This window comes from Urtica dioica, chromosome 7, assembly GCF_054948205.1.
Source record: "Urtica dioica subsp. dioica isolate 48M chromosome 7, U.dioica_male_clone48M_v1_H2, whole genome shotgun sequence".
Lineage (NCBI taxonomy): Eukaryota > Viridiplantae > Streptophyta > Magnoliopsida > Rosales > Urticaceae > Urtica > Urtica dioica.
In genome coordinates, this window is record NC_142762.1 from 12,620,218 (window position 1) to 12,630,379 (window position 10,162).

Here is a 10,162-nt window from a genome sequence, read left to right on the forward strand (position 1 = left end):
CAGTTTAACTATTCCTACTCGATGTGATTCGTGACAGTGACCTCATGGACCCAAATGAACAAAGCTTGAGCTAAACACTTGGACTCAAAAGTTCACAAACCTTTTCCAAGTTTAGCTTAATGCCAACTGACTCCACTAAAGAGTTGACACTGAAAATCTCTCGGTTCAAATGAATTTATTTTCTACTCAAGAATTCACCTAATTCTAATGAGCGGATCCACTGAATATTATCTATGTTTACCCTTCATGAATGTCATCAGCTAGTCGGGATTTACTAAATTACCATTTTACCCTTCTAGCTGTTATTTCCTCAACTCCTTTGTCGCTTGTGAATAAGTTAAAAACAATGTATTGACGAGGAGCTAACAAGTCACATTGTTTCATCCGAAAGAGTCAGGAGTCAATTTGGACACTGGCCAGTTCATTTATTCACACTCCAAGGAACAAAGCATGAGGTGACATACATTGCATTTCAGCAATCTTGTACATGAATTCCATATCTATGAGAACTTCACAAAGTTACTCATGACAGACTCACAACTTAGTACTTCACCAATAGGCCTTGTTCGGAATCACATAGTGAGTCCGAACTTTGACTTTCTCAAATGAGAATACTAAGGTGTGAAATGGCATGTCTCATTTCAGGATTAAGGTAAGCATGATGCAATTCATACATAGTGACTTCGAGACATAAGAGGTTAAATGGTTTGTTCTTATATTGTCTCTAGAAGTGCACTGGTCAATTCAGTACCTTTGGAAGATACCTAGAAGAACTATAGAGTCCCCAACACTCAATGCCTCATAACCAGACATCATAGATTCTTCTTACAATCATACTGAGGTCAATAGTCCTTTGACCATAAGATTGCGAATATATCGTTTTAAGCAAACTACGAAGAGTTTGTTCATGCAAATCTACATTTGTCTCTTCGTAAGTTGTTAAGTTTGTTTATGGACTAAAAGACTAAGGTTTTATCATAAAGCTTCAAACAAAGAAAGAATGAATGAACGTTTCAACTTTATTAATGAATAGATAGGCAATTACAAGCAAGAGTCTTCATGAGACTTTATTACATCAAATGTACAAAATAAAGACTACAACTCTTCTTGTTTGCACCATTGACAACAGACCTTTCTCTGATAAGGGTCGAAGAGCCACTGAGTTGCTGGAACTAGTACATTCTGATGTATGTGATCCGCTCAACCAACAGGCACGTGGAGGATACGAATACTTCGTTACCTTCACCGATGATTACTCACGATATGGGTTTGTCTATTTGCTTAAACACAAATCCGAGACCTTTAACGTATTTAAGGTCTTTAGGGCTTTAGTGGAAAAGCAAACTGGCAAAGTGATCAAAACCCTTCGATCTGATCGAGGTGGTGAGTATATGTCTGGAGAGTTCGATGACTTTCTTAAAGAAGAAGGTATCGCTTCTCAGCTTACCGCACTTGGCACACCTCAACAAAACGGAGTGTCAGAGAGAAGAAACCGAACTCTTATGGAGATGGTTAGATCAATGATGAGTTACTCATCACTCCCACTTTCCTTTTGGGGATATGCCCTTGAAACAGCCGCCTATATTCTGAACCAAGTTCCATCCAAAACGGTTCCTGGTACTCCTTATGAAAGATGGACTGGCCGTAAAGTAAGTTTGGGCCACATCCGAATTTGGGGTTGCCCTGCACATGTGCTAAGGCAAAAGACTAGCAAGTTGGCTAGTAGGTCAGAATTGTTCCTGTTTGTGGGATATCCAAAGGAAACTAAAGGTTTCATTTTCTATAGTCCCGAGGACGATAAGACTTTCGTTAGCACGAATGCTCGTTTCCTCGAGGAGGACTTTATGAAAGATGCAAAACCTAGAAGCAAAATTGTGCTTGAAGAAAAGTTGGGTGAGGAAGCTTCTACCTCATCTGTAAGAACTGTTCTTACCCCAACTGAAACACAACCTAACTCATCAGAATCTCGTCAAGTAGTACTTCGACGTAGTGGGAGGGCTGTTCAAAAGCCTGACAGGTACATGTCTTATGGAGACTCTCTTGTAGCCGTCTCTGACATGGATGATCCTGTTTCCTATAGCCAAGCGATGGCTTGTTCTGAATCAAACCTTTGGCTTGACGCCATGAAAGTTGAAATGCACTCGATGTATGTCAACAATGTCTGGAAACTTGTAGACCTTCCTGAAGGGATTAAACCCGTAGGGTGTAAGTGGATATACAAGAAGAAAAAGGGTCCTGATGGGAACGTCGAGACGTTCAAAGCACGACTTGTGGCGAAGGGTTATACCCAACAAGAAGGGATTGACTATGAAGAAACCTTCTCGCCAGTCGCGATGCTTAAATCCATCCGCATACTCCTATCCATAGCTGCAGCTCTCGACTATGAGATCTGGCAAATGGATGTCAAGACAGCCTTTCTGAATGGCAATCTTGACGAGCGCATTTACATGGCTCAACCAGACGGTTTCGTGGATAAAGGTCAAGAGACCAAGGTTTGTGAGTTGCTTAAATCCATTTATGGACTAAAGCAAGCATCTAGGTCATGGAATATTAGATTCGATGAAACTGTAAAGAGCTTTGGCTTTGAACAGTCAATAGATGAGCCTTGTGTTTACAAGTTAATACACGAAGGTAAAGTTGTGTTTCTGGTACTATATGTCGATGATATACTACTCATTGGTAATGACGTGGGTAAGTTATCTGAGGTTAAGGTTTGGCTGGCAAAGCAATTCCATATGAAGGATCTAGGAGAAGCCGCATACATTCTGGGAATCCAAATCTTTCGAGATAGGAAAAACCGGACCCTGTCGCTCTCTCAAGCATCTTATATTGATAAGGTGATGGATCGCTTCTCGATGCAAGACTACAAAAGGGGTCAAACACCCTTTAGGCATGGAGTTTCACTCTCTAAGGACCAGTCTCCCAAGACTGCACAAGAGATTGAAGACATGAGGAAAATTCCTTACGCCTCTGCCGTAGGAAGCCTCATGTATGCTATGCTTTGCACTAGACCTGATATATGTTTCGCCGTTGGCGTAGTTAGCCGTTTCCAATCCAACCTTGGACCCGAGCACTGGATTACTGTTAAGCATGTTCTTAAGTATCTTCGAAGAACTAGGAACTTGATGCTTACATACTCAGGTACTGACCTGACTATGACGGGATATACCGACTCCGATTTTCAAGCGGATAAGGATTCCAGGAAATCCACTTTGGGATCTGTGTTCATCCTTAATGGTGGAGCTGTTGTGTGGAGAAGTATTAAGCAATCTTGCATTGCTGACTCCACAATGGAAGCAGAATATGTGGCTGCTTGTGAAGCATCCAAAGAGGCTATATGGCTTGGAAAGTTCCTTAAGTATTTGGAAGTTGTTCCAAACGTCGACGAGCCCATGACCCTTTATTGTGATAATAGTGGGGCTGTCGCTAACTCAAAGGAACCTAGAAGCCATAAGCGCTCTAAGCATATTGAGAGGAAATACCATTTGATTTGAGAGATCGTGCAGCGCGGAGACGTGGAAGTGAAGAAGATCTCAACGGTGGACAACCTCGCAGATCCATTCACCAAGGCCCTAGCGAACAAGGTCTTCGACCAACATCGTGAGGGATTAGGCATGAAGGACTACACACACCTTCTTTGAGTCAAGTGGGAGTTTGTTGTCAATGGTGCCCACAAGAAGAGTTGTAGTCTTTATTTTGTACATTTGATGTAATAAAGTCTCATGAAGACTCTTGCTTGTAATTGCCTATCTATTCATTAATAAAGTTGAAACGTTCATTCATTCTTTCTTTGTTTGAAGCTTTATGATAAAACCTTACTCTTTTAGTCCATAAACAAACTTAACAACTTACGAAGAGACAAATGTAGATTTGCATGAACAAACTCTTCGTAGTTTGCTTAAAACGATATATTCGCAATCTTAGGGTCAAAGGACTATTGACCTCAGTATGATTGTTAGAAGAATCTATGATGTCTGGTTATGAGGCATTGAGAGTTGGAGACTCTATAGTTCTTCTAGGTATCTTCCAAAGGTACTGAATTGACCAGTGCACTTCTAGAGACAATATAAGAACAAACCATTTAACCTCTTATGTCTCGAAGTCACTATGTATGAATTGCATCATGCTTACCTTAATCCTGAAATGAGACATGCCATTTCACACCTTAGTATTCTCATTTGAGAAAGTCAAAGTTCGGACTCACTATGTGATTCCGAACAAGGCCTATTGGTGAAGTACTAAGTTGTGAGTCTGTCATGAGTAACTTTGTGAAGTTCTCATAGATATGGAATTCATGTACAAGATTGCTGAAATGCAATGTATGTCACCTCATGCTTTGTTCCTTGGAGTGTGAATAAATGAACTGGCCAGTGTCCAAATTGAGTCCTGACTCTTTTTGGATGAAACAATGTGACTTGTTAGCTCCTCGTCAATACATTGTTTCTAACTTATTCACAAGCGACAAAGGAGTTGAGGAAATAACAGCTAGAAGGGTAAAATGGTAATTTAGTAAATCCCGACTAGCTGATAACATTCATGAATGGTAAACATAGATAATATTCAGTGGATCCGCTCATTATAATTAGGTGAATTCTTGAGTAGAAAATAAATTCATTTGAACCGAGAGATTTTCAGTGTCAGCTCTTTAGTGGAGTCAGTTGGCATTAAGCTAAGCTTGGAAAAGGTTTGTGAACTTTTGAGTCCAAGTGTTTAGCTCAAGCTTTGTTCATTTGGGTCCATGAGGTCACTGTCACGAATCACATCGATAGGAATAGTTAAACTAGAAGCTAAGTCAAAACAAGAACGAAAATAGTCAAAAGGGTATTTTTGTCTTTTGAGACATAGGATGAAATGAATGTCAATAAATTTTTTGACAAGTTCATTTGATGACTTAATGTCACTCGGCCATGACTTGATCATTGGGCCTTGTGAATTAATTTCATTTCATAAGAATTTTATTGAAAATTCTTAATGGGCTTTTCTCATGTTGTCATGAACAAATGAAGAAGCTTCTAGAAGCTCCTTCTAGATGAGAATAGGCGCCCATAATACCCAAGGAAAGAGAAAATATTTTGTGCATAAATGTATCAAGATACTTGCCAAAAGAAAAAGAGGAAACAAATTTCCTATGCTTGCCATAAGGAAATTCGGCCAAACAAGCCAAGAGAAAGTCAAAGGCATGGAATAAAAGAGGAAACTAATCCCTTGTGGATGTGCATGAGGTGGGCGCCTATGTTGATAGGAATGGGTAATAAAAGATTGCTCATAAAGGCTTGGAAAATAAGAGGAAACTACTTCTTTCCAAGGCCAACCCTTCTCCTATAAATAGGACCCTCATTCCTCTCATTCTATTCATTCAACATAAGTTAGAGATTGAGAGACTCTCTCTCTAGACATTGTTGACCGAACTCCTCTCTCTCTCTCTTTCTAGTTTATTATCGATTTTTCTTGTTTTGGCACCTAGGTCCTCACTCGACCTAGTGTTTAGCTCTGCGACTTCGAGATTCGTTCTTAAGTCGTAGTGTTTAAAAGTGCCCACTCACTGATTCCTTCTTTTCGAGTGATTTAGTGATAGAAACTTTTGTGGTTGCTCGAGGTGCCGAGGAAAGGAAGAGAGACGTGCTGCGAGGGGAGACAAGCGTTGCAAACTTTCCAAAAGCTTCTTCAAAGTTCAAGTTCAAGAAAGGTTAGTAAACTTCTAGCTCATATTGGTTTTTAATTACATGTACTTGCACTTGTCTAGGTTAGTAAAAACCGTTTTACTTGTAAAAGAAAATTTTTAAAATTCCGCCGCTTCCCGAAGCGTTAATTATTTTCTTAAACCCTAGATCGATTCCAACAGTCGAGGCTCACCTCACTCAACCTCTACTTGCCCCTCACTCGGCCGGAGCTCGGGAGGCCGAGGCTCACCTCACTCAACCTCCACTCGGCCAAGGGGTCTTCAAACCACCCATTGGTCGCCTATAAATACAAGGGTCCCTCCCTTGACCTAGGTAATCCGTAATTGAGTACTGAAATAGTGTCGAACTCATACTTCACTCGTTTCTCTCAAGCTTCGGCCCTCTAAACACCTAATCCTCTACACCCTGCCTCAATCATCCTAATGTTGAGCATCGGAGAGGTAAGCAGAGGCACCCCCTATGTTTCCCCTTTGTAGTTCACGTGTTCTTTCTCTCATTTAAGGTGTTTGGATGAGGCAAGCATCACCGACAGCTAAGGACGACTTGGGATACCAAGTCCGACATGCTCGAGCCCGAACGCGACCACTTGGTCCGGCCTTGGGTCGAACCGCTTGGGGCTCCTAAATAGTTATCCGAAAACGAGCGACAACAGATGGCTCATCCTCATCCAGTCTTCCTCTCTTCGGCGAGGGGTTTACTCGACCTCGGGGGGTGAAGTTCTTATTCTTGGGAGGATGTCCCAATTCGACGTCCTTCAGCTCGCCCTTGGTGTATTTCTCGGCCAGGACTTTCCAAATGGTCTCGCAATTAATGGTAGCGTTACCATTGCTTTATGGAAGTCGCAATATGTGTTAGGCTCTTAGGTCCATTTCTTTCCTTGAAACTTCTCCTCCTTGACTTTGTCGTTTATGTTGAATGCAAATCCAGGAGGTGCATTTTGCTTTTTCGCTTGGGGGGATTGTCTTGGAAGTTTCCCTTTCTAGGGTTACTTCCTCTATTTCTCGGCTAGGCCTAGGTGTTTGCCTGTCAAGCCTGGGCTTCTTGTTTGCGTTGTGCTTCTTGGCCAACAAACTTATTTTTTTCTTCGGCCTTGGAGAAGTTTGAATCTCGGTGGATTGCATCCTCAATGGTTAGTGGACCGTTCATGGTTATTTCTAGACGAAATTTGAACTCATGGAAAGTCCATTTTTCATTGCTGTCGGGGCGCAGTTATTGTCAATGCTTGAGATTCTGGATTCCGCTTGTTGGATGTTCCACGGGTCTCCATAGATTAATGTTTGAGGAACGCCACCAACAACTGTGTGAAGTTGTCAATGGAGCTTTCTTCCAGTTTGAAGAACCACTCAAGCGTGGGTTCGAAGATCTCAGCGAACAGTTAGCTGTAGCCTGCCTCCCGTTTGAATTCCCTTAAGGGTTGGATCTGCAAGAGTACCGGCGGAAGCATAGAAAATGCAAGAGTTGTGGCCGTTACTCCCTTAAAATTGGCAAATCTCATGAGAAAGCTGTTTGGATTTTGTGACCGTCTTGGCCTTAAGCTCCTGTGAAAATCAGAAGAGACGATTCGAGTAGCTCTGCCTGATCGAAACGACAATCTGAAAGCCGATGTGGAGGGATTTTTGATCGCTGCTGTTGAGGAAACGGAATCTCCAGTGATCACCTTCACGGCGAAATTGTTTTTCTTAGCCACTGGACCAATGAAGTTTTAGAAAATCTCCATACCTTCGATTTGCAGAACTTAATTTTCTATACTGACAATATTAATCAGAAAGTAATATAACATACTTTTCACATTGTATTTGTGGCAATATTAGTCATTTTATTAATCGAATGGCAAACACATAATTTATGCGCACGGAAGAAATTATTGATAACTGTGTGTAAACATTTTTGCATTTCATGAGTAAATATTTTTTGCATTTTAATTTGGGAGTAAATGTGTTGCATTTCACACTATGAGTAAATCTATTTGCATTTTAAATTGTGAGTAAATATTTTTTTGCAAGGTTCTTGCTTAATGAATGAATGTTATAAAAATAAATGTTGGAATAATGTTGAATAAATGGCTGATTTGTGGTACCAATTTGAGTGAAGTCCACTCATCGGAATTGAATAATTTCAAGTGGTACGTATTCTTCGTAACGAGGGGTATAAGATTGACTATTTGCTTGCCAAAATTGGACATAGGATGAATGAGAAGTTGATGCTCAAAGTAGGTTAAAAGAAACACATTTATGTTGTGTTGTGGATGTGGAATTGCAAGAGTCCCACATTGGGTTGGGATGTGTGTCATGGTAGTGTTTTAATACTATCCTCTTTGATTAGTGGTCATCTAAGTGCAAAAGAGGAGAGTCTGTGTAGGTTATCTCTTAACCCTCACATGCGCGCGCGCACACACACACACACACGCACGCACGCGCGCGCGCCGCCGCCGCGGAGCCGGGCCAGAGAGGGCCCGGGCTCTAGCCCGAGCCCGAACCCGAGTCCGGGTCCGGGTTTTGGGAATTTTTCGGTCTTGGGCTTGGGCTTGTTTCATATCTTTTTATTGCAATTTTCATTTTGTATTGGGCTTGGGCCTGTGCGCCACATGCATGCACGTGGATACCACTTTGCATCAGGAAGCAAAACGTTTGTCCGTTGAGCTTCATTCTTCAGGCTTGTAACATCTCTTTTATTCTGAAGTAAAGAGCCATTATTGGTGTTTATGGCAGACGATTTTGGGAGCTGATGCTCAGGTCTCTACGCCTATAAAAGGCAGAGCCTTTCTCTCATTTGAACACACCAGAAGTTGATATTACTTCATATTCCCTACTGTTCCCTCTCTCTCTTGTTGTTCCAAGAAAACTTTTTTTTCTTTTGTCCTAGTTTGGTGATGGTTCTGCCTCGGTTCTAGTTCGATGTACTTTGTGGTACCATTGTTCGTCGAGTTTGTCGTTGTATCCTCGGAAGCCTTACTCAAGAGTTCCTGTACTGGTGGGAGAGCAACAAAACTTTAAGGAAACTGTCCAATAGTCCTTGACATTTTTCCTTTCTATTTATCTTGTTTCGGTAAAGGTTCTTTATTATTTTCTTGTTCATCGTTATTTAATCTAGTTGTAATTTTTCGTTTCAATTTTTCCCTTAATTTTAATTTGTCTTTATTCCCAAAATAATTTTAATATCTTTAACAATCTTGAAGCTTTGTTCCTCTTTAGACAGATTGCTTAAGGGAGTTGAACTATATTTTTCCGATTTATTTCTTTGGACGTTTTACTTATTTGGTTGATTTCATTTGTAGAAATGGCAACCAACCCGAACTTGAACGACAACTTGGTGGATGAGTCGGGAATCCCGATCAAGGCCAACATGGATGTCTTGACAACTAAAGCGATGAACCCGACCATTGTGGTGCAACCACATGACCCAACGGCAGCTACGGCCAGGAACGGACCTGCGGGTCTGGTTCAATTAATGGCTAACATGGGCATGAACGGACCTGCGGGTCTTGCTCCCAATGGCACTGCGGCCCGAGGGCCACCAATGATCATGCCGGCCGAGAAGCAAGGGAAGTTTGATGGGACGAACTTCAAGAGGTGGCAGCAAAAGATGCTATTTTACTTGACAACTATTGGCCTTGTACGGTTCTTAACCGACGATCCGCCTATGCTTCAAGCGAACGAAACCGATCCGGGGGTAAATATGGCATACCTCGCTTGGAAAGATGCTGACTATTTGTGTCGCAACTATGTGATGAATTTCCTTGCTGATTCACTATACAATGTGTATAGCTCCAAACGGTCTTCCAAAGACTTGTGGGAGTCACTGGATCGGAAGTACAAGACCGAGGACGCGGGCTCAAAGAAGTATATCGTGGGCCGCTTCCTCGAATACAAAATGGTGGACAACAAGACGGTTGTGAGTCAATTTCAAGAGCTACAACTTATCTTTCATGAGATTCAAGCTGAAGGAATGACCATTAGCGAGTCGTTCCAAGTCGCCTCCGTCCTTGAAAAGCTACCATCGGGATGGAAGGACTTCAAGAACTACCTCAAGCACAAGCGAAAGGAGATGAGTCTTGAAGACCTAGTTGTTCGCCTCTGAATCGAGGAAGAAAACTGTGACTCAGACAAGAGATTCAAGATCACTTCTGAGAGAGCCAACGTGGTCGAGCATGGTGAAAGCTCGAAGGGAAAGAAGGCCACCAACAAGTTTGGACCTAAGGGGACCTCTTTCAAGAAGAAGAGCCATTACAAATTTGTTGGCAAGTGCTTCAAATGCGACAAGGAAGGTCACCGCGCCGCGGATTGTCGAAAGCCAAAGAAGAACAAGAAGGAGGCCAATGCTGTGGAAGTTGAAGGTGATGACAAGTTCCTCGTCACCATGGTCACCGAGGTGAATATGGTGGGGAGTAACCCCAAGTCTTGGTGGCTAGATTCTGGTGCTACCCGCCATGTTTGCCACAAGAAGAGCGCGTTTTATTCACTCGATGAGACTCCAACTGGGGA